Here is a 23,285-nt window from a genome sequence, read left to right as displayed (position 1 = left end):
ATTTAGAATTGATAGAACACTTGTATTTGCAAAATGCTTTAGAAAAATTCAACCCCTAATCTCCATAACAGCCCTAGTAGGAGGACCCAGTTATCATCCCCTTCATGAAAGAGGAAGCAGAAACCTGGAAAGGTTGCATGGCATCGTATGCAACTGATTGGTGGCAGCCACTGCTTAGAGCATAGAGGTCGTGACTTGCAGGAATGTTGTTCATCCTTTGGGCCCTAAAGAATGAGATTTCTTAATAAGCCCATGAGTCATGGAGAAGAGGCACAGACTGACTATGATTTTACTAGGCTGTTTCCACTGCATCTCATTGATGGCTTAAATCATCTTAGTGCCGCTGAACCCTTTTCAGCAATAAAATAAAAAGTGTATTAAGTGCTAAATTCTGCCCATAACTGGTATTTCTCATTGACTGCAAGTTTATGGAAGTTGTCAACTTCAGAGACCAACTTATATGAAGGCAATCCAGCCTCTGTAGGTAGATGAATTGATGTAGTCAGAAATGATGGGGATAAAATTAACAAATTTACCAATCTTTTGGAGCTGAGGCTACATTTGCCAGTTTTTATACTTCAGCACCATCTCCCTACAAAACTCCAGAGTTGAAGCATTCATCATTCTCACCTTCAGACACTGTTACCTAGATACCTCAGTTTTAGTTACAAGCTTGAGATCACCATAGCAACCAATTAGTATTTATGTTGCTAAGACAGGATGCAGAGAAAGGGGAAAGTAGGATGTGCTTACTCATTTTTATGTGATCTCAATGGAGAAAGGATAAAATGCTGATTCCAGTTTCCAAATTCCCATTGACTTCTCCTATCCTAATTTATATTCACATTTGTCTTTTCCACAAGTAATTCACTTAATGGCCAAGCACTTATGGTATGTACGATAAATTCTACAATTGCTAATCATGCCCAAAAAAGTGAGAAGAGACAAAAAATTACATTTTCTGGTATTCTGGCCTATTGTAGGATCTGGTTTAAAAATCTAAGCCTTCATCACACACTTAAACACCTCTGTATCAAATTATATACCCTTCTCTTGCTTTTTAACAGACTAAGTCATGACATGATTTATTGTTATTTGTATTTTGATTGCATTTAACCTCCTCACTTTAATTCTAAGTAATCTGAGAAATATAGAAAGAGTACGGATCAGTTAGGTCCAAACTTCAAATCTAATACTAAGATGCTAAGATGCTAGTTAGTTCTTGGCTGAGTCTAAAACAAGCATGGAAATTTATCCCCAGAGCCAGAGTTAGTATCTTAGAATCACCATAAGGTAAATGCTCATTAAAACTTACATCTGGGGCACCTGGGTGCCTTGGTAGGTTAAGCATTTGCCTTTGGCTCAGGTTATGACCCCAGGGTGCTAGAATCAAGTCCGGAATTGGGCTCCCTGCTCAGCAGGGAATCTGCTTCTCCCTCTCCCTCTGCCCCTTCCCCCTCCTCATGCTCTCTCACTCTCTCTCTCAAAAAAATAAATGATACCTTTAAAGAAGAAAAAAAAAAACCTTGTATCTGGGGGCACTTGGGTGTCTCATTTGGTTAAGTGTCTGACTCTTGGTTTCAGCTCAGGTCATGATCTCAGGGTTGTGAAATCAAGCCCCATCTCAGGCTCTGCACTGGGCATGGAGCCTGCTTAAGAATTCTCTCTCTCCTGCTCCCTCTGGCCCAATGTAACCCCACCCCACCCCTAACCCCCACACCCAAGTATGTTCTCTCTAAAAATATATATGTATTTTTTTTAAATTTTTTTGAGATTTTTTTTTTAAGATTTTATTTATTCATGAAAGACACACAGAGAGAGGCAGAGACATAGGCAGAAGGAGAAGCAGGTTCCCTGTAGGGAGCCTGATGTGGGATTCAATCCTAGGACCCCAGGATCACAACCTAAGCCAAAGAGAGACATTCAACCACTGAGCCACCCAGGTTCCCCTATTTTTTAAGGTTTTTAAAATATATTAGAGAGAAAGAGAGCAACACAGAGAGCATAAGCAGGATGGAGGGGCAGAGGTAGAGCAGAAGCTGAGCAGAGATCCTAACATGGGGCTTGATCCCAGGACTCAGGATCACAAACTAAGCTAAAGGCAGACACTTAACACACTGAGCCACCCAAGTGTCTCAAAAAGTGTAATTTTAAATAAATCATCTTTTGCATATTTGCGTACATGGATGCATTCTCTACGATTGAATATGTTGTTCCCATTCAAAACACTAATTCTTGGAAAACTTTCCTTACTAACAGAGTGGGAAATATCTAAACCCTTTGTAGTATGATTATGTATAGCAAAGACACTAGAACCCTTGCCACAAAGCACTTTCACTAGCATGGACCTGTGGTATCTCTGATATCATCAATCACCATTGAGTTTGGTCCCTCTTGTGTATTCTGTTTACAGAACAACAGAAAATCCCCATAAGCAGCACAATTTCTCCCCAGGTTTATCCTGAAACAGTTCAGCACCCTTCGGAATTAAGAAATAGACTAAGAAACTATTACTCTGAAAAGCTAAGTGTCTATATAGTTTGGATAAATTAGGTAAAGAATTAAAATTTCCTTTCTATCCAATTTGTTGTAGGCTGTGTTAATGGCAAATAAATGGCAAAAGCTCTGCCCATGGACTATATAAGAAATGGAGCGATCTTTTGGTCTGGTTTGTTTGATTTCAGTCTCTTTTGACAAATCAAGTAAAGAAATTAGTCAAACAAGCTGACAAATTATTTAGTGAAGCTCAGTTTATGTTTTAGCTGTTCTAAGTAGATATTCCAATAAACCACTGCTTGCTTAATCCACACCAGCACTATTTCCTCATCAATCATAAGCATACATGGCTCTATCCCAAAAGTCACCTTTCCGATATGCCTGTAAACTCAAGAGTCAGTTCAGGGTTCCATGTCTCCTATAGCTACTCTCTGCCACTCTCCACTTCACTGTCTTTGATAGAGTTATTATAGATATTAATGATGAAAAATATTTGTTAAATGATTGCTAACGCCAAAATAATACTAGTTATAAAAACAATAAAATAAAACTAAGTTTATCTGGGCTTAACTGATAGAGATGAGCAGTCTGCACTATTATCTTGCTGGCTAATTTCTTTTTCATTGTTTCTTCCTTATAGAGACAGAGCCTCAAGACTTTTCCATTCAATATATAAACATACTGATATGCTTTTTCTCCCAGAACAGCCAATTTCAAAGGTTTAATGGTGAACAAAGCATAAAACATTTACTTCTACCACTGATTTTATATAAGAAGTTTTAAGTCTTCAAAATTAGGGACACCTGGGTGGCTCAGTCAGCTAAGCACCTGCCTCTTGATTTCAGCTCAGGCCATGATCTCATGGGTCATGAGATGGAGGAAAGCATCAGGCTCTGCACTCAGCAGAGAGTCTGAAGATTCTCTCTCTGTCCCTCCACTGCATGCACGCACTCACTCTCTAATAAATAAATCTTAAAAAAAAAAATGCTTAAAAACTGTTTCTCTTAATAGTATCTTACGCTATTTTAGAGAAAAAGTAAAGATTTTTAAATGTTAGATTTTTCTAAGTTTTTTTTTTCTTTTTCTTTTAGTAGTAAGTAATCACCTATGTTAAGTTGCACATTTCTATTTTAAAGGGCAGCTCATCCATTCTAGAACAATTCGCTCCCTCTAAATCTCCATTGGGAAAATTATGATGGAATTGTATAATTATATTCATAAAAGAATGAAGGCATTATCTGCCTATGAAAATCCTCCTAGATCTATTATAAAATCAAATTCAGGCAAATTAATTAAATAGAAAAAAGTAACAAATATATTTTTAGTACCTACAATGTGCAGTGCCATGTAATAAACATTGTAAAATATACAAATATGAATTTACAGTCCTTTTCATTGGGAATGAATAAATCACTTGGGAGACTGGACCTAAATTGGTTAACAGTTAAATAGTATCAAAAGATTACCTATAAAAGATAAGTTACAAAGCACAATATGACTCTAAGGCGTAGAGAACAAGATACTATGGGCACTAAACAGATGCAAGTGTAGAGGTTTGAAAAATCATTTCAGATGGAGAATGTTCAATCCATTCACCCTTTGCAAGTATTTCTTAAAATTATTCCATGTACTCCCTGGGGGAAAACTTTATGGAAGAGAGAGGATTAGAGCTCAGATCCCTAGAACATGTACTGTACAAACCACCAGCTTGCAATTTATCATAGAATGCCTTGTGCTATTGCTTATATTTTTAGAAGTGTAAATAATACAACAGCAACAATAATAGCTAATAATAGCTATAGTTTATAAAAGCCGGACATTATGCAAAAGGTTCTTTATATATCATCTCATTTAATCTTGCATCAATATTTTGAGGTTTGTTTTTCTCAAACCTTAAAAGAAATTTGGCTTAGTAAGACTGAGTGGCTCAGTCACTTAAAAGCCCCAACTCTTGGTTTCAGCTCAGGTCATGAACTCAGGGTTGTGGGATTGAGCTCTGTGCTCAGTGAGGAGTCTGCTTGAGATTCTCTGTCCCTCCCTCCCCCTTAAAATAAATAAATAAATCTTAAAAAGCCAAAACAAAAAAACCTGGCTTAATAAGTAAAAGGAATGGGCTCAACAAGCTTAAAGGTAATATATCCATGAGTTCAAAAGTATGTGTTCGGAACTACTGAGCTCTGGAGCCTCCACAGCTAGATTGTGAATCCTTTGATGTTAGAGTCAATGCCTCTTATATGTTGGTACTCCTCAGAGTGACTGAGTTTGAATTTGACAACTGAATCTTATAATGAATAACTCTATCATTAGTCCACCCAGAAGTAACTGGGACTTTAAGAAACCATACTTCAAACACATCTGAGCTAGGTTAGTGGCTTCTTAAACTAGAGATGTTCTTTTAGTGAATCAGAGAGTACTCTCTGGCTCTAAATGCTGACAATCTGAGTCCAACTCTGACTCTATCCCATTGCAATTATAAGACTTTGGGTAAGGGATTTACATGTTCCATGCCTCAGATTTTCATCTATAAAATGGATAAAATAATAATGCCTATTATTTTTGTTATGAGGATTAAATGGGAAGATTTATGTGAAGCACCTAGAACCGTGACTGACAGATAAGTGATCAAAAATATTAACTATTATCATCATTCTCTGGCCTTTGGAGACATTCCCATTCTTTATGCAATGGAGAAATTTAATAGGCCATCATCTATCCCTCAATAACTTTTCTATAAGGAAGAAATGTCATAAAGTGGCATGGCAGTGTTTGCTGGAGGATCTGAGAGTGAAAGACCCAGGCATAGAAAACAAAAATTTAAAAACTACTGAACAACACCTCAGAGTCTATATCTGTGTTCAACTCCCACCCCTAGTGAATCTGACAAAAAGACTGGAGATGAAAATGGATTCCCTTTTTGCTGAACTTCCAAAGAGCATTTGAGATTGGAGTTCTATATAAAGTTTTCTCTTACGCATTTCAGAAAGGATATGCGCATACGCATGTGTATGGTGTATGCACGTGTGTCAGCATTTCTTTTGCTTCCTAGAATCTTAAAACATGGCTTAGTGTTTTCTCCTTGTTTTATTTGTTTTGAATTGTTTTCTTAATCATTCTGTATTACTTAAGGTGTAGCAGGAGGAAGTTTGAGTTGGCTTCTGTTCCAAATGCCTTATCATTTAATCTACACAAACACCTTTGACATGAAAATCTCCAAATGAAGAATCAAGATCTATTCAGCTTTCTATATCTTACCAAGACTGTTTTTAACTCACCCCCAAAAAAGTGAGACTTCCAGAAAAGACTAAAAAAAATTTATCAAACTACTTTGACACAAAATAACCAACCAAAATTCCAGACTAAGAAAATTCATCACTTTTTTTAAGCCATAGAAGCATAGATTCATTTCTGTCTCTAAATCAACCAATGAATCATAAATCAAAACAATCTATTGACTGTCTATTGAAATTTTAGCCTTGAACTTTGTTTCTTGAGGTAAGGAGTGGGAAGAGAGGAAAGAGGCTAACAGTTATTAAACACTTACACCAGAAAGTTTACTTTTGGTTAACTGTCCTATGGGCCATTCTAGAAGAGGGTTAAGATAAGGCCATGATAACACACATCAATTTTCTCTGGCCCTACCTCAGTACATAAGCAGAAGAACTCAAATCTCTTCCCTTAAATTGTACTCCCAGGTAGTTTTGAGAATTTCTCATAGTGACTTGTCTCCTGGGCAATCACCTTTCACTTTGCCTATCACCCCACTTTGGCCCCACAAACCAGAAGGTCACAGCCTTCTGTCTTCTCAGTTTCTTTTCTACTTTTAAATGCCTCTTCACAATAAGACTTCTGATTATTTTAAGCTCTTTATCTACAATCACTCTCTTGACATTACTTCCCTCTTTATCTGGTTTATACTCTTAGTCCATCATTCCACGTCTTATCTTCTCAATAACCTTATCTAAGAGGTCAATTCCATCTTCAGTATCTTCTTTGACTCCTAGCTTCCCTTCATACTCTGCATCCAATGGATCAACCAATCTTACTATGACTTTAAAATATATACATAACTATCTCCTCAAAACCTCACTACCACAACTGTGCCCCACATCACCATTTTCTATGTTCTGAATCACAGCTAAGGCTTCCTAAATGGGCATCTCTCAATTTGATGACTAGAGCAGTTCCTAATATATAGTTTTCTAATCTATTTTAGCCACATGATATTAATACTAATTTTTAAAAAACATAAATCTGATTATGCCTTGCTTTCCCTTAAAGCTTTTTAGTGATGCCCTGGTTTTTCTCAGAATAGAGTTCAAAAATTTGCCCTTGACTATTCTAGCCTTATCTTTCATCATACCACCATTTGCTAAGCATACTATGCTTCCTTAAGTTATCTACAGATGCTATATTCTATTTTTTTTTTTTTTTTGCATCAGTATACATTTCTTTCCTCCATCAGAATAGCCTTCCCTATGGACTGTCTCCAACCATCCTAAGGTTCACCTTCAATGAGGTTATTTCACCTCACTGAAGATGCTCTACCCTTATAGCCCACTCCCAAGCCTATAAGATGGGCCTCCATGGCACCTGGTACATCCATTACCAGTACCTGCACTGCACCATCAGCAACTGCTTACTTGGCTCTGTGTACCTCACATAAAATAATGAGGCAGAAGTCATCATTAATATCTTGAGAGTGCCTGGCCTATAAAGGATACTCAGTTGATTTCAGAAGAATGAATGAGCGATATAAAGTAGCGGTATCTGTGACCAAGGCTGCCAGTGCCTCTACCAATGGAAATGATGTTTCTATAGAGGGCAATAATGCCACAACATTAGTTCCTAATGGCACTAGGAACACTGATACCCAAAGTTGAATGTGCATCACTTGCAAGAGCAGCTGATGTCCTCACCACCACTGTGGTGAACACTGAGCTGGGAATCTGCTCACATTGCCTAGCACACCCCAGACCTGCCTCAGAAGAACTTTAAACAGAACTTTTAAATTTTATTTCTTTTTCCCCTTCTCCTTATCATTCAGAAATGGGTCAATGGAAGGTGGAATAGAGAACAGCAGAGTGACAGATATAAAATAATTAATTTGCAGATCATTTCTCTTCTTGGTAATACTTGTATCTCTCTTGAAGGCCTCATCTTTTTCTTCCAAAAATGAGTTTTTACTTTGAAGATACCAGATTTATTACCAAGTGGAAATAAATTCTCACTCCTATCAGGAGTGCCTAGGTGGCTCAGTTGGTTAAGCATCTGACTCTCCCTCTCAGTTTAGGTCTTGATCTCACAGTCCTGAGTTCAAGCTCTGTGTTGGGCTCCATACTGGGTGTGGAGCCTACTTTAAAAAGAAAAAAAAAAAAATTCTCACTCCTTTTAAAGCAACTGTGTCCCTTTCCAAACCTCTAGAAAAGTCTTAAGGGCAAATATGTATTAGGCTCAAAATAAGCTCACGACACAATCATAACAAATCTCAGGAGTCATATACTATAGTCTTCATCTTACAAATAGGGATAATTAAGTCTCTGAATATATCTCCACAGCTTAAGATCATTCTTATACTGTATACTGCCTTTCTTCTAAAGTAAAACAGAAAAGTTGCAGGTTATCAACTGATATTTTACAGTAGAAAGTACCCACTACAGAAGCTTTCAGGATATCTATATATTAGTTTCTGGTCTGCCTTTAATTAGCTGTGTGGCATTCAGCAAATTAGCAAATGAGCCCATTTTCCTCATTTGTAAAACAATCCAGTTCTATTAGACAACTGCTAAATTCCTCTTTTTTAGTAAAATTCCATGAATTAGTGATCTCTCTCCTCAAAGATGCAATGAACTATTAAGAGATGGATGGCTTAGCAAAGATAGCAAAGAAATAACAATAACAATTTACTATATAAAAAAGGGCTAATAAGAGCTTTTGAAACTAAAAAAAAAAAAAAAAAAAAAGAGCTTTTGAAACTAAAATCACAAAGAGATCTAGGATAAGTGAAGTGATTTGAAAAATAAAAATGAAGGGTGCCTGTGTGGCTCAGTGGGTTGGGCGTCTGATTCTTGATTCCGGCTCAGGTCATGATCTCAGGGCCATGCAATGGAGCCCTGAGTCAGACTTTGCGCTCACTGGGGCATCTGCTTGAGATTCTCTCTCACCCTCTCCCTCTGCAACCCACCCCCCCAATCATGCTCTCACTCTCTTTAAATAAGTAGAATCTTTTTTAAAATGCCATAAAAAAAAGAAGAAAAATAAAAATGAGAACAGAAGAGTCTTGAGTTAGCATTGAATGAAAGATAAAACAAAAAGGCACAGAATCTACAGCAATATAGTGAGCGTCTAAAACAGACCTACATATTAGGGGTTTACTTTGGGGTCTAATTTGGCCAGGGCCCGAAGAAAAGTGATTAGTATAAGTAACCAGAAAGTACCGTGTAATCTATTAAAAACAAAGGATCAGTTTAAAGATTTAACATAAAGTCTCAGTCCTTAAATTGATGAACATTCATCTATCAGGAAACTCAGCTATACAGAATGACACATGTCTGTGGACTTTGAATAGTGACAGCTTTACTGAAATAATAATAACCACAGTGCTGGCAAAGGAAAAGACAGATGGACCCAACTTCTAGGCCTTACCATCACTCCTCCTGATTACTCTTGCTTATTTTGAACATCGACAAAACGGTGGGGCTGTTATCATAGATCTTTGCATAGCATTGATTCAAGTGTGTGTTGAAACAAGGCTGCTACTGTGTAATTCATTTATATCACTGGCTCATACCTGCCTCTTCTTCCCTTCCTTCGATCTTACATATCTCCAAGATGAGCATTTATCTTACTTTGCTCTCCTGTTCCTCTTCTGTTGTCAGTCTAGCAGGTGTTCTTTTCAGATTGCTTTCATTCTTCATTATTCATTTTGGGTCCCTTTCTACTTTTGTGTCCATTTTTATCCTTCCCTTCCCTTCCTGTGTACCTCAGGCGCCAGAGCCATCCATTTGTCAGAAATGCTTGGTGCTATTTGTTTGTGGTTATTTCCCCCCTTAAACTAGGGCTTAGAAAATCCACCTGGTGAGCTGTTTCTTGTTTCTAAAGGGAGAAATTCAGCTCTCTAAGCTTAGGAGTTAGAAATCAGAACTGTCATTTTTTCTTCACACCTGCTCCAGGCCTGCTCCAACCATTCTTCTTCAGTGGCCTTGTTTGGTTCTGAATGACATCACCACTTATTTTTTCCAGCAATAAATTTAGTTGAAGTGCTTCTGAAACTGTGTGATCCCTGATTTTCCTGTTCCCAAAGGTCAGAGGTTCCAGTCACTATAGGCTAATTTAGCATCTGGCAAGTAGTTAGTGTTGAGACTCAAACAAAAGTATTTAAATATGTATACAAATTCATTTGTTAATGTGTTTTAAGTTTCTGCTCTTGGAAAGACTGTCATAGAGAGTCACCCCTACCCTTTCAAAGTGATTCAAAGCCCACCATCTGCCTCTGGCTCACTAGATGATCTCACAAAACATGCAGTTCCAGCATCATTAGAGCAGGAAGACAGGACCCATCAGCATCAGAGAATGACTAGTGACACTAACACTATCCAGGCATGGAGGGACCACAGCCTCACAATCAGTAAAAAGCTCTCAATTCAACTTTAATCAATATAGCAAAAAAGATACACAAGTAAAATTAAAACAAACAGAGAAATCAAAACTTTATAAAAAGAAACATAGAGTAGGTCAAAATAAATGACCTCTTACTGGGAGCTACACAGGGAGCCTTAAAACAGTGGCTGCTTGGACCCAATCCTATTAACAGTCTGCATGCTGCAGCATTTCTGAAATCTTTCCTGACATCCAATTCTAACTGAGCACTTTATTTTTCAGTTTAGTCAAATACTGTAATAGTGCCCCTAGCTCGTAGACTTTTTTTGCTTTCTGATCTGAATATATGCAGCAGCATGAACTGACTGACAACAAAATTCTTTCTATTTTAAAGTAAAGATTTCCAATTTATTTTCTTCTGTAGTTGTAAGTAAACATTCTGAGGGGGGAGAAAGAGTTTATATATTGTCTGAACCAGAACTTGGCTTTTCATTATTGGGGATTTCTGTAGGGTATGTATAATGTTATCTAAAACTCTGGACATTTTTCATTTCTTTTGTTAACAATCAATTCTGTAGATTTTTTAAAAATAAATTTTCAAAAGACATCACTCCATCCTATCCAGTATTTCTATAGTTTCAACTTCACTATCCTTAGTTTCTGTCTGCTTCTTTAAAGTAGCAGCTTCAATACTAGATGCCTTGCTTTTTAACTTTCCTGCAACTCCTTGAAAAGGTGTCTAATGGAATATCACAAAGAAGTACTTGTAAACTCTTTTTTCGTAAAAGCACACAGACATTTATTATTATCTATGAGAGTTCTTTCATGCTTCTTTGCCTGAGTTAGTCAGCAAAACAAATGTTTTATCACTATCACTATTCAATAAAACACCAGATATTTTGATTAAAATATATCAGATGTTGGAGCAGAATTTCATTACAACATTACAGAATTTTCACTCTCTCCTGAGTCAATTTTTCTGTTAAAACCTCAGGGGACATTTATCCCAGGTTATAATTTTTTTTCACTGGACATCTGTTCATCCATCCTTAAAGAGTATAGGATGCAGTACTGTACTGTGTTTCTCGTGCAGATTCCTTAACCTATTCATATTTTGTATCTAAAAGAGCATGACGTACAGTGTGTCTGCTAGAAAATGGTAAGAATGCTCATAGAGTTATAGAAACTTGTTTAGTTTATAACTCAGTTATTTATTGGGATATTCCAAAACCTACAGTACTCCAAGAGCTGTATGAGTTTTTTATTTTCATCTTCAGGTATCATATTTTCTCTATACGAAAATAATGAGAGATCTACCAAGAGCATATTGGATGATATCTGAGCATTGGAGAGTGTTGACTGAGTAGATATTTGTGCTGCTAAAATAAAAGCAGTTTTAGAAAGAGATATCTGGATTTAAGAACAATGGAGTTAGTAATTTGGATTTTTTTTCACAGTAGTTTACATATCCCTGAGAAAAGAGAAGTTTAATAGTGTTTTTTTTTTAATTACAAATGTAGTAGGGACTCAAGAAAACATTCAAACGATAAAGAAAAAGTAATCTCCCATCACCCTGCAGAAATTCCCATTTACAACCCTGATTATTTGAAAAGACAGATACACTTATTCACTCATAGTTTTCCAAAAGAAAGAGCTCATATAATGCATACTATTGAGAAAAATGTCTTTTTAACCTTCAGAATTGGCAGAATATAATGAAAATCTTTCACTATGGCACATGGAACTGTCCTCCTTTTGTTAGGTGGCTCTAGACCATCTAGCACATCTAGAGATGTGCTCTAATGCAGCTTTCCTTTCCCATACTGATGGACAAATAGGTTGTCTCTAATTGTGCATTATTTCAAAGAATGTGAAGTTGAAAAATCTTACCCATTTCTACAGATAATTTATATAAGACAGGCATCTGAAAGTACAATTATATGGCCAATTTTTACATGTATTTAAGACTTTTACAGACACTACAAATGGCTTTCAAAAAAAGTTTGACAACTTACTGTCCTGCCGATAATGGAAAAGAGGTTTATTTGATGAGATTAAATATTATTGTTCTTTTAATTTTTGCCAATATAAGATTTAAAATCCTATCTTATTATTTTTGTTTTGTGATTATCTTAGCCATGCACTTAATGCACGTTGGTACTTCTATCTCTTCATATTACTTTTATTCCTTAAGTTTTTTCCTTTTTTATAATTCATTTGTGTAAGCTTGTGCATATTAGAGATATTCATCATTTAAAACTATTGAAAACTGTTGCATGCATTTTTTCCAAATCTGTCATTTGTTGTTGAACTTTGCTTTTACTGTTGCCATTCTAAAGTTTCTATTTGTATTTGTCAATCTTTTCCTTTATGGCTTCTGTAGACAACTTAGAAATAGAGGTCATCCTAGCAATAGTTAAAAATATACATTTCAATAGGCAGGATTTTGAGAATTGCTTTTTTTTTTTTCTTTTCCACGATAACTTGAAGTCTACAAGAATGTATTTCTATACACTAAAAACTGAAAATAACTTGTAACTGAAATACTGCTTGACCCAGCAACAATTCCACTATTTTGCTGATAGGAGGAGAGAAAAGGGAAACCTGGTTCAGTGGCTGGCTGGAATATAAACATTAGGCTATGAGATGAACACATTTAGTGTTGGCTACTCTTCAGGGTTAACTGTCCACCACACTGCATCCCAGCAGGCAACTGATTTTGTCACAAAACCTTATATTAGTAAGAATTCAATTATAGTTTACAAAGGCTATGTGAAAAAAAAAATGTGAATGTTTGTGTTTTACATCCTCAATTCAGATAAATGTAAATGTAGCTGGGGGTCCGGGCTTATAGACACAATGGCCTATGGTCAACTAGTGTGTATTTTGACATCTGTTTCTGATCACAGGGCCATGAGGTAGCACCCAATTCATCTTTAAATGCTCAATTCTTTAAACTCATTCTTATCCTTTTTTAGTCCTCCTTTAGGCCTATTAAATAAATAGGCCAATCCTCCCCTTGTTTTTAATCTCTGTAGGAATAAGCCACTTCTGCCAGAGCCTTTCCAATTCCAACTCCTAAAAGTTTAGTCAGAAGGACAAGACTAGATCAAAAGTCAAGAACATGAAGTTCACTACAAAGAATATACTGAAACCCTTGTTCTCATTTTTGTACAAAAAAAAAAAAAAAATTAGATAGCTAGGTAGCTACCTAGCTAGACAGATAGATATAGACAGTGCTCCCCTAAGGCCAAAATTTATTTGATTTTGTGTTTAAAAACTGCATGCAACTAAAATACTCTTAGCAAGCATTTCTGGGAAGCTACTACTTTTGTGGTGCCAGATCTATGGAATTTAAATAATTTAATAAATTGGTCTTTTAAGATAATTGCACTTAAAATCATTTTCAGAAAGCATGAAGCAATAAATTTGTAATATTTCATGTGTCATAAAATTTAAGGAAGTGAAAAACAAAACAAAAAAGTACAAGAAATCAGAAAAGATCTTATTTAGTTACTTTTTAGGGGTTGGGAGGAGGCGGGTCATGTTTTTAGAAGCAATTTTTAAAAGTACATAGATTTCCCCCCCCCAATATAAGCATTTCTAATACAATATAAACATTTGTAAACTCTAGTACAAATGTTTCCTGACTAATGTACATCATACTTCTATTTTAACTCCCATATTTTACCTATTTTACCATACATTTCTTTCTTTCTTGGTAAGGCCTCAATTTTTCTTTGAATAAAATGTGAACACCAAGAAAAGTACCCATAAGCTTTTCCTTTTAACTTTTTAGGTGTTGGAGGCAGATGAACTGCAGACCTATATATTAGTTGGAACTCAGGCCAGCCGGCTTTACTTTAAGAGGAAAGAAATCAACTTAGAACCTTCTAGATGGAAACTTTGCCCTTTTGCTGCTGCCTTTCCTCTTAGAAAACAAGTTAAAAGGTACCATTGGCCAGGTTAATTGACTTACAAGTGTGTCTTTTTAATAAGTGTCATAAAGTATGTCAGGCTGCTGAAACTTGCTTTCAGTGCGTTTTTTAAAAAACTGTTGTCAACCAGATTAAAGTTTATTGTTCGCATGTGCATTCGGTTTTCAGGTGGTAATGAAAGACACTGAATTGATTTGCCATGCGTAAAGAAAAAGGGGTTGTGTCCTTTGCTCTCTCTCAATGTGCCTTTCCTTCTGGTGTCTCTTCTGAAAGGTGTTGCCAGTAGACCTTGTCCAGCTCTGGACTTCTGCACTTGCAGAACAGCTCTCACTGGCTCTGTTGTGTCCACACTAAGACTTTCTAGAGGACGAAGAGAGTGACTTAGAAGTGTTATCTCACAGTGTCTATTAATTTTGAAATTGAGTATTTTGAATGAAATGACTTTAAATGAATCTCCTTTTCCCCTAAGGACTTAGATCATTTTAGAAAGAAATATTTTCTTTTGGTTTTAGTTGGCAGATGTTCAGTGTTCATGTAGAGCCAGCGCGGCCTCCTTGTCCTTCAAGTCTCAAACTGACCTTTACAGTTCCATGTTCTCCTGCATGACTGCCTCATAAAAGGACCTAGAACAAGAATTTGGTAAGCAGACTCAAAATATTTGACTTGCCAAACACCCTATTATTTTCTAAATTTCAGAAACATGGGAAGGACGTAAAGGGAACCCTCTAAGCAGTCACTGACTAGACAACTTTACCCTGTACCTGACCAGTTCTACATACAGTCATTCTAGAATTCATAATCTCAAAGCACCTTTTTACTGCGATTTGACATACACATTTTATGCTGAAGCTTTAGCTTTCTCTCAGGGCTCAATTTGACATAAAACACATCTATAAACGAGTAACCAGCAGAACTGGGTAAGGAGCAAGAAGATGATGGTGTAATTTATGTTCTCAATCTCAGAAAAGTTCCTTGCCCAATAATCCCTTCACTTTCTCACTCAACCTTGCCCATGCGAAGAATGCTATAACCAAACAAAAAGGATTTCTACCCAAGCTAGAAATATTTGATTTCTGCCCTGATGTCACAAATACCATCATTTGAGAACTGATATATTTGTCATTTTACTGTCTGTCTTCTCATACTAGAATCTAAACACCAGGAAAATGTGAGCTTTGCAACATTTCCATGTCCCTATTGCCTGGCATAATTTAGACTTCAGTGAGTACTGGAGGGAAAAAAATTTAGGTTCTTTTTTCATATGTTAATTATTCCTGAACAACACTCATTTGTACCAAATATTCTAATGTGAAAAGGTGTGTTCCATATCTTTCATCTCTGCAGGTAAAACCAGGGCTGTTGCCACAGGATAAAGTTGGATGCTGGGAAAAGGGCTATGGGTCACAAGCAAGTGACAGATTGCAGAGATAGAGTGACCAGCTTCTCAGTGTTACTAAGGAAGGCAGTAGCTTTTGAGTAGTATTTGGGTCACATAAAGGGTTAGGGGTTAAAAAGCAGGTAGCCCAATTGAAATGTTATACATAGGAAGTAACAGAGCAAGTATAACCAAGAACTAAGTGGGGAAAGAGTGAGAGGAGACAAAATGGAAACAGGAGGAAGAAACACAGGGCTTGGCAGTATTGGAAGAAACTACAGTCTCTCTAAAGCAGTTGTTCTATAGAGTAGCTGAAAATAAAGCTGGAAATTTTTAGAACTAGCACCTAGTAAGCACTGAAAATGTCATTTTTAAACTGACCTTGTGTTCTCCAAAGCCCTGTCTCCAGGTTTCCTTTCACTCTATGGAGCTATCTCTATTCAGTGTGTGTATGTGCATGTGCATGTGCTTGTGGAGAGTTAGGGAGACCACACTCAGGGAAAATGGCTCTCTCTGTACTGTGATCTTCATGGAACTGCACTGATGGAGGGCCTGGCTTTGCCCCATGGTCATTCTGCAGCCCATACATTATAGAACTACCCCACTTATACGGCTTTGCTCCCATCTAAAACCAACCCTCCTCCTAGCTTGGTAGAATATCTGAGGAGCCCTAAATTATCAGGATGCTCAACTCAGCACCAAACCAGCCTTACCTGCTTTATGTTAGTCCTGATAAGAAGATTTCTCCTAGTCCCCCAGCCAAGGGCTCTTCCAATTTACTCTACCTAGATCCTTGTTTTTTTGTTCTTACTCAAACCCTATACTCAGAAGCTTCTTTGAAGAGTCACCTGTAGCTTCCCAACAGTCTTGAAACTCATCACTGCATCTCCTGTTAACTGCCAGTCTCTCAGCAAAACCAATCTCCCATGCTAGCCCCCACCTCTGCTCCTTCCCTCACAGCCTTCCCCTTGTCTAGAATATCTTCACAGCCCTTCATTCTTCCAAAGCCAGCAGAACTATTAGGGTCTTTGATGACACAATCTAACTTCTAGATCTCCCTGTTATTTATTTTCTATTTCTCATAGCAAAGGGTCATAATTGTATAAAATGTACATAATGGTTTGTAGTTCCTATAGTCCTTTCTCAATGTAATCTCATTTGCCCCTAATAACAATGTTGGGAAGCAGACTGGGTAGTCCTGATTCATGGATTATAGCCTCATAGTGGGGAAGAGACTTAGTCAACTTTAACACATGGGTTTTCTGATCCTGCTCTACTCTATCTCTTCTGATTCAAGAAGGGTCACAGCATGAGATGAGGTTACTTAGGGAAGGAACATGGGAGAGGTGACTTTCAAGCAGGTCCTTGAAGGAATCAATAGAACAGCAGGATTGCAGCACAGAAAGAAAAGGGAGTAATTAGCATGATACAGGGTCTAAGAATAACATGTATGAGGGCAGGGCAACCTTTTAGGAGTTTGGGATTGTAAGAGAAGTGAGAAGAGATGAAGATGGATAAATTTAACCTCTAAGTGCATTTGTGCATGTGTGTGTGCACATGTATAGGAAGTGGGGGAGAATTTAGTGAGGAATGACATTGGGAAGTGTCCCAAAACAGCATTCCTTCCACAAACTCTTCAATTGGCAGCAAAGAGGACAGAGCTATCATGGAAATAGCACTAGCATTGGAACCAAAGATCTAGTTGCTTTTCAGAGTAGCCTCTTAGAAGCTATGCAGCATTTGGCCATACCACTGTCTTGACAGACTGTATGATCTATGATATAAATATTGAAAAAATAGTTATTTCGGCAGTGCATATAATTTAAGGGGGTTCAATATGAAAATGAGATAGTATGTTTTGAAAGCATACTATAAGTTAGAAAGAACACTATAAAAACAAGATTTTATTCTCATATTCAGAACCATCAACAGAAAACCACAGAGGAAAAACTAGCACACATGCATATACATGAGTATACACATGTGGACACATCTCCAGAAGGGACACTGTTGAAGTTCATTGTCCCTTTCCCATAGGCTGAGAAGTTGATCCAAAAATCCCCTTGACCACCATGAGGTCTCTTCCTCATCTCACCCCAGGAGGCCCTTCCAGTGAAGCCCTTCAGGATACCCATACTCTTCTTGCATCCCCCTATAACCCTCCCCACCAGCCTTCATGGAAAACAAAGAGTCCTGCTTGTTGGTCCTTTCAGAACACAATCAACAGGGATCCCTGGGTGGCGCAGTGGTTTAGCGCCTGCCTTTGGCCCAGGGCGCGATCCTGGAGACCCGGGATCGAATCCCACGTCAGGCTCCCGGTGCATGGAGCCTGCTTCTCCCTCTGCCTATGTCTCTGCCTCTCTCTCTCTCTCTCTGTGACTATCATAAATAAATAAAAAAAAATTAAAAAAAAAAAAAAAAAAAAAAAGAACACAATCAACATAGCCAATTGGAAGCCACATGAATAATTTAACCTCCCGGCAGGGACTGGACAGGATCAGAAGATACAGCAGCTTCCCAAAATTAATAAAGGCTTTTATAGAGCCATAAAAAGCCATAATTCAATCATTTTAAAAAGCGCACCAAACACAATGCTTATTAAAGGCTGGGTGTTGCAGAGGTATACACAGAAAAGTCAAGAATGCTCACTCAGCAACAATGGCCCCAATGCACGCCCACCCCTTCCACTTGACATGCAGACAACCTGACCCAAGCATTTAATAAGCAATATTTAGTTATGATTCTTCCCTGAGTCAGTTAGGGAAGAGTACTAATAAAGAGGATGACAGAAACAAGGGAGGAATGTTTTTTTCTAATAACATTAAATGATTGTGGTTAGAGTGGGAAAGCCACCTTATTCCTGGACACACTTTTTTTTTCTTTAGCTAAGCACTTTCGAGGTGAATTTGTTTTGTTCAGGCTACCCTATTCCTCTTTGAATAACTTAAATGGGGCAATTGCTTTCTCTAAGACTGTTTCCCTCCAAGACTGTTGCCTCAAACAGCAGGGATGGCACCAAATGTCTGCTTCCAGATGAAATATTCCAGTTTCAAGACACTATGTTTCCATAGTCACTGTCTACAGTGGATCAGCATGCCCTGCCATTCATTCAGATGGGGAACTCTAAGTTCCCCAGGATAAGATTGGACCAGGCACACTGTGCTCAGAACTCAGAACTCAAGACCACGGTTGCACAGTCTATGCAATGCACAAAGCTGCTCCACAAAATAGTGCAAATGGGGCAGACCAATGAGTTGCTTCAGTCTAGAGAAAGGAGTATCTTTTTACAGATCTTCCAGATGGAGGAAGAAGGATTTCCTTTTTATAATTCATACAATAGCACTGTAGGTGCTAGCAGTGGCTCTGATATCTGGTCAGTCAGAGACCTCTATGCTACTCCTCCTGTTCCATAGTCCTCAGAGGTCTCATGTGTTAAGTGATTTCTCTCACCAGCCCATGGTGGCAAGGTTGCTTTTCTGAGGGGCAGAGAACAGGAGCAGGAAAAGGGCAGGTTAGAACATGCTTTTTTTTATTGAAGAGAATAAAAGTCTCAGACCTCAAGGAAATCATCAGGATTGGTCCAAGCATGCCTCTTTCTGCCCCAATTCTAACTTTGCTATTTACTGGGACAAGTGTCCCAGGACTACCAGAGCAGATGCATTTTCAGCCAACAAAACATAAATAAATAACTAGCTTCACAGCCAGGATGGGCTCTCAGTGACTTGTCTGACCCACATAGCTTCAGTGTGCTTTGCTCTCCTAGCTGCTTTCCCAAAGCATGAGGGCATATGTCTTTGGGTACCACTGGTAGTAAGTGATCTTCCCGTTTGCCTAACCTCAAGTGACAAAGTGCTGGTCCTCATATATCACAGTCTTTCCCAGCAAGGATTAGGTCACACTGGGCCGAGGTTTTACTAATGAGATCATGCATAATCAATAAGGGTCGGCTGACATCTTGTCAACTCTATCACTGTCACCAGGGGGGCTGAGGTAAGGCAATCAGGAAGGGAGACCTGTCAGCCACCTGGAATCTGAACAGATGGGCAGCACTGGATGGAGCTGCTATCCCTCTAAACAGGCCCAAGTCTTACTAGCAGAGGAGATAGGTCATACATTCATTCATTTATTCACCGCTTCCTTTGTCTCTTCCACAGATAGCCAAGTGTCAGGTCCTAACCATACAACAGAGGATGAGACAGAAAAGGAATCCATGCATTAGGAGCTTCCCTTGCAACACCCCCATTCTACTGGGTTTGATAAGAAATGCTGAGGAAAGAGAAAAAAAAAGAGCAAATAAGAAAAAAATGAAACAGGAAAAGAAAAGAAAGGGAAGGGAAAGTAAGGAAAGATGCACAAATAATCTTAGATAATGTTACATAGTTAGAGAATTAACACAAGGCAATGTGAAGTAGAAAGACCCAAAATTTCAGTTTGAGGGGTCAGGAAAGAACATACACATCTCTCTCTTTAACTAGCTAGGGCTCTTATCAGTCCTAGTCTAAATTTTCATGATTCTGAACATCAGGATAAAGCCCAACTGGCTCACATTAATGACCTCATTAATTTGTCACTGGATCCATGAAGCTTGTAATGGGCCATACCATTTCTTAATTCAAAGTTTAAATCAGACTCTCATCAACTACATAGAATTCTCAGAATGTTTTATTGGGTCATGGAGGTATTATATTAATGAATATAATTTAATAATCTGTATGTGTTTCCATTCAATAATCTGGAATACAAAATAAAGTCAGAATTCTTAGTAAGTCTTAAGTAATAACATCAAATCCAATTTTATTTATCAGGAAAAATCCCTATTTTTTTTTCTCCATGAATCAGCTTCACTTACACTCTCATATTCAAGTGACTCATTTTATCTAAATACAAAGATCTTATGCAAAAAATTCCAATGTGGGAGAGAAAGGATCAGTGATGTTTGTTTTCCCAGCATTAGTACCTGACTCTCATAGGCCTGAGCTACTACTATTATCACTCATTCTGGTTGTTGGCAAGATTAAGTTACTTATAGCTAGAGGACTGAGAATCCCAATTTCTTGCTGACTAGTGGCTAGGACTCACTCTTAGCTCTTTGATACCATTCTCAGTTCCTAGGTACTAGCAACAGTATGGCAGCTACAGCTACTTCTTCAAAGTCTGCTGAAGAATCTTTCTCCAATCAGATATAACAAAGTCTTATATAAGGAAACACAATCATGAGATTAACTATCCCATCATCTTTGTCAGGTATCTTAACCTAGCTTAACCCAAACAAGTGAATGACTATCTTTTCATAATCACAGGTCCCACGAAACTCAAGGGGAGAAAGTTATACAGGGTGTGTGCAACAAGGGTCTGGAATCTTGGGAAACATCTTAGAATTCTTCCTGTGACAAATACACACAGTACTGTGCATATATCATAAGGGCACAAATCAATAAATTTTACAAACTAAACACACATGTACTGACATCCGCTTCAAAAAAGGAGCAGCACCCCCAGAAACTTGTCTCTTGTTTCCTTTTGTTCTCTAGCAGCACTACCCTCCTTCCAAGGTAAGTAACTGCCATCCTGACCTCTAATAAAAGAAACTGGCTTTGCCTTTTCCCTCTCTCTTGCTTTTTTTTTTTTTTTTAGATTTATACATATAAATACATATATAATTTGAATCATTCAATATGGGCTCTGTTTCTAGCTTCTTCTCTTCAAAATAAGCTCATCACTGTTATAGTATTCTATTGTATGAATATTTTCACTCTACTGTTGATAAGCACTTGAATATCCAGTTTGGAGTTACTACAAATATCATCATTATGAGCATTCTAGAATATGTATGTTGGCAAACATGTAAGTACAATTTCTAAGTTAGACTTTCCTGGCTTCAATCTCAATTCACCCCCTTGTGATCTGAGGCCAGTTATTTATATTCTAGGTCGCCTTTCTTAATCTGTGAAAAGCAGGTTATACCACCTTCTTACAATGTTGTATGTGTGTATGAGCAGGGAGATGGGTTTAACTAACTCAATGAATATGTACTCATCTAGGCAGTGGAGATACATAGTCAGCACAGTAGACAAAAATGCATGTCATTATGGAGGTGCATTCTAGTGGCACAAAGGGGAAAGGGTGGGTGAGAGAAGATAAGAAAAGAGAATAAGCAAAAAATAAACTACAACTATATATAAGAAACATATATGGAATATTAGGTAAGAGCTAAGGAGAGAGATGAGGCAACAAAGCCAGAGTTAGAGTGTTGGGAGAAAGAATACATTAAATTATTTTGTCAGGAATGCTATCACTGAGAAGGTGACATTTGAACAAAGACCTAAAAAAAAGAGAAGAAAATTTGTAAATATCTGGGAAAAGAGTGCTACTGGCAGAAGCTGAGACAAGTACATGTCTAGGACATTTGACAAATACAAAGGCCAGAGTAGGAAACAGAGAAGATCAGAAAGGATAAGGGGACACAGAATGATAAGTGTGAAGATTGAATAGGGTGTTGTGAGTCACTGGAAGAGTTTTCCTCTGAGTGAAATGAGAAACCACTGGAGGGGTTATGTGGAAAAAATTATGTTTTAACGATGTCAGCAGAAGTTCTCATGAGAATGCATTATTACATGAGGCATGAAAAATGAACAGTAAGTGAATGATGGGGATGAGAAACACATAAGGAGTATACTTATTAGTATGTGTGGATGCATTGTATTGTATACACACATATGTCTATGAACATAAACCACAAGAGTTATATTAGGAAGGCTTTTCAAAGGAAGTAAAGTTTTGGATGTGTATTTGAATTATAATTTGAATAGAGGGATAAGACAAGGCAAGATAACAGACTCATTGTTAAACATAAATCCTTAATGTCATTCTCTTTCTTTCCCATTTAATATGAAACACATCATAGTCAAGAAATTTAGTCACTCCATGTTTCCGTGATGTGATTCCTCTGGAAGAGACCAAACTTCTACCAAAGGAGAATATATTTAGGTAATAAACCATAATCTATCTGCATTACCATTGAAACCATAGAGAATATACATCATGTTCATTATCAACTTCATCATATGATTTTCAATTGTGTAAAGACATCAAGAAGTGTGGTAATGGGAGAATTATTTTTTAAGTAATTTCATTCCATTTATTTCTGCAAGCATTAGATACTTTTCTTGTATTTCCAGCCCACCCACATCCTTTGAACTTTTCAAGTACTTGAGAGTACACCTTCTTCGCACTCTGCCATCTCCTGTCTTTGTGTGGTTTTGAATTCTGTAATTTTAATAGGATGATTTTAGTTAGCATGCATTTCTCACAGCTGCAATATTTTCTAGTTTTTCATGGTAGTAGGTTTTCATGACTGTTGATATTGTTCTACTTGCTTCAACTTATGGCATATTTTGCATTCTTAAAACTAAACTTTTTAAGAAGTGCACTAACTTTTTGAGATGCTGTTTATCCACATATACCTTAAATAACATTTCTTATCTGAATATATTATGATCAACCCATCTTTGACATTTGCCAGTTTCTTTCGCACACGTTAAGACTTAGATCCATCCCCAACAAGGTCTGGAATAATTTCTGCCTTCTGTGATTATTAAGAATTAGATGTAGGGATGCCTCGGGGGCTCAATGGTTGAGCAATTTGCTTCTGGCTCAAGGTGTGATCCTGGGGCCCGGGATCAAGGCCATATTGGGATCCCCATGGGGAGCGTACTTCTCTCTCTGCCTATGTCTCTGCCTCTCTCTGTCTCAGTGTCTCTCATGAATTAAAAAAATAAAATCTTAAAAAAAAAAAAAAGAGCCAGATATAAAAGCAGGTATTCTTTCACATGTGTGTACTGTGCCCCAGTGATTCCATATGTGGTGCGCTGTCCTTATGA

The 23,285-nt window shown here is 37.5% G+C and overlaps 1 long non-coding RNA gene across 1 annotated transcript in view; it reads left to right on the top strand.

The window, feature by feature from the left end:
* The first annotated feature begins 709 nt into the window (after positions 1–709).
* The window catches only part of LOC140635176 (uncharacterized), a 45,818-nt gene continuing 23,242 nt past the window's right edge, over positions 710–23,285 (top strand). The window contains exons 1-4 of the long non-coding RNA XR_012032511.1: positions 710–891; positions 13,892–14,043; positions 14,543–14,669; positions 22,310–22,392. This is a non-coding gene — a long non-coding RNA (uncharacterized lncRNA). The remainder of the gene's footprint in view (positions 892–13,891; positions 14,044–14,542; positions 14,670–22,309; positions 22,393–23,285) is intronic.

The sequence above is a fragment of the Canis lupus genome, chromosome 6 (assembly GCF_048164855.1).
Source record: "Canis lupus baileyi chromosome 6, mCanLup2.hap1, whole genome shotgun sequence".
In the NCBI taxonomy this organism is placed as follows: domain Eukaryota; kingdom Metazoa; phylum Chordata; class Mammalia; order Carnivora; family Canidae; genus Canis; species Canis lupus.
Note: the sequence above shows the minus strand (reverse complement) of the source record. Positions and strands in the feature narration are given on the sequence as shown.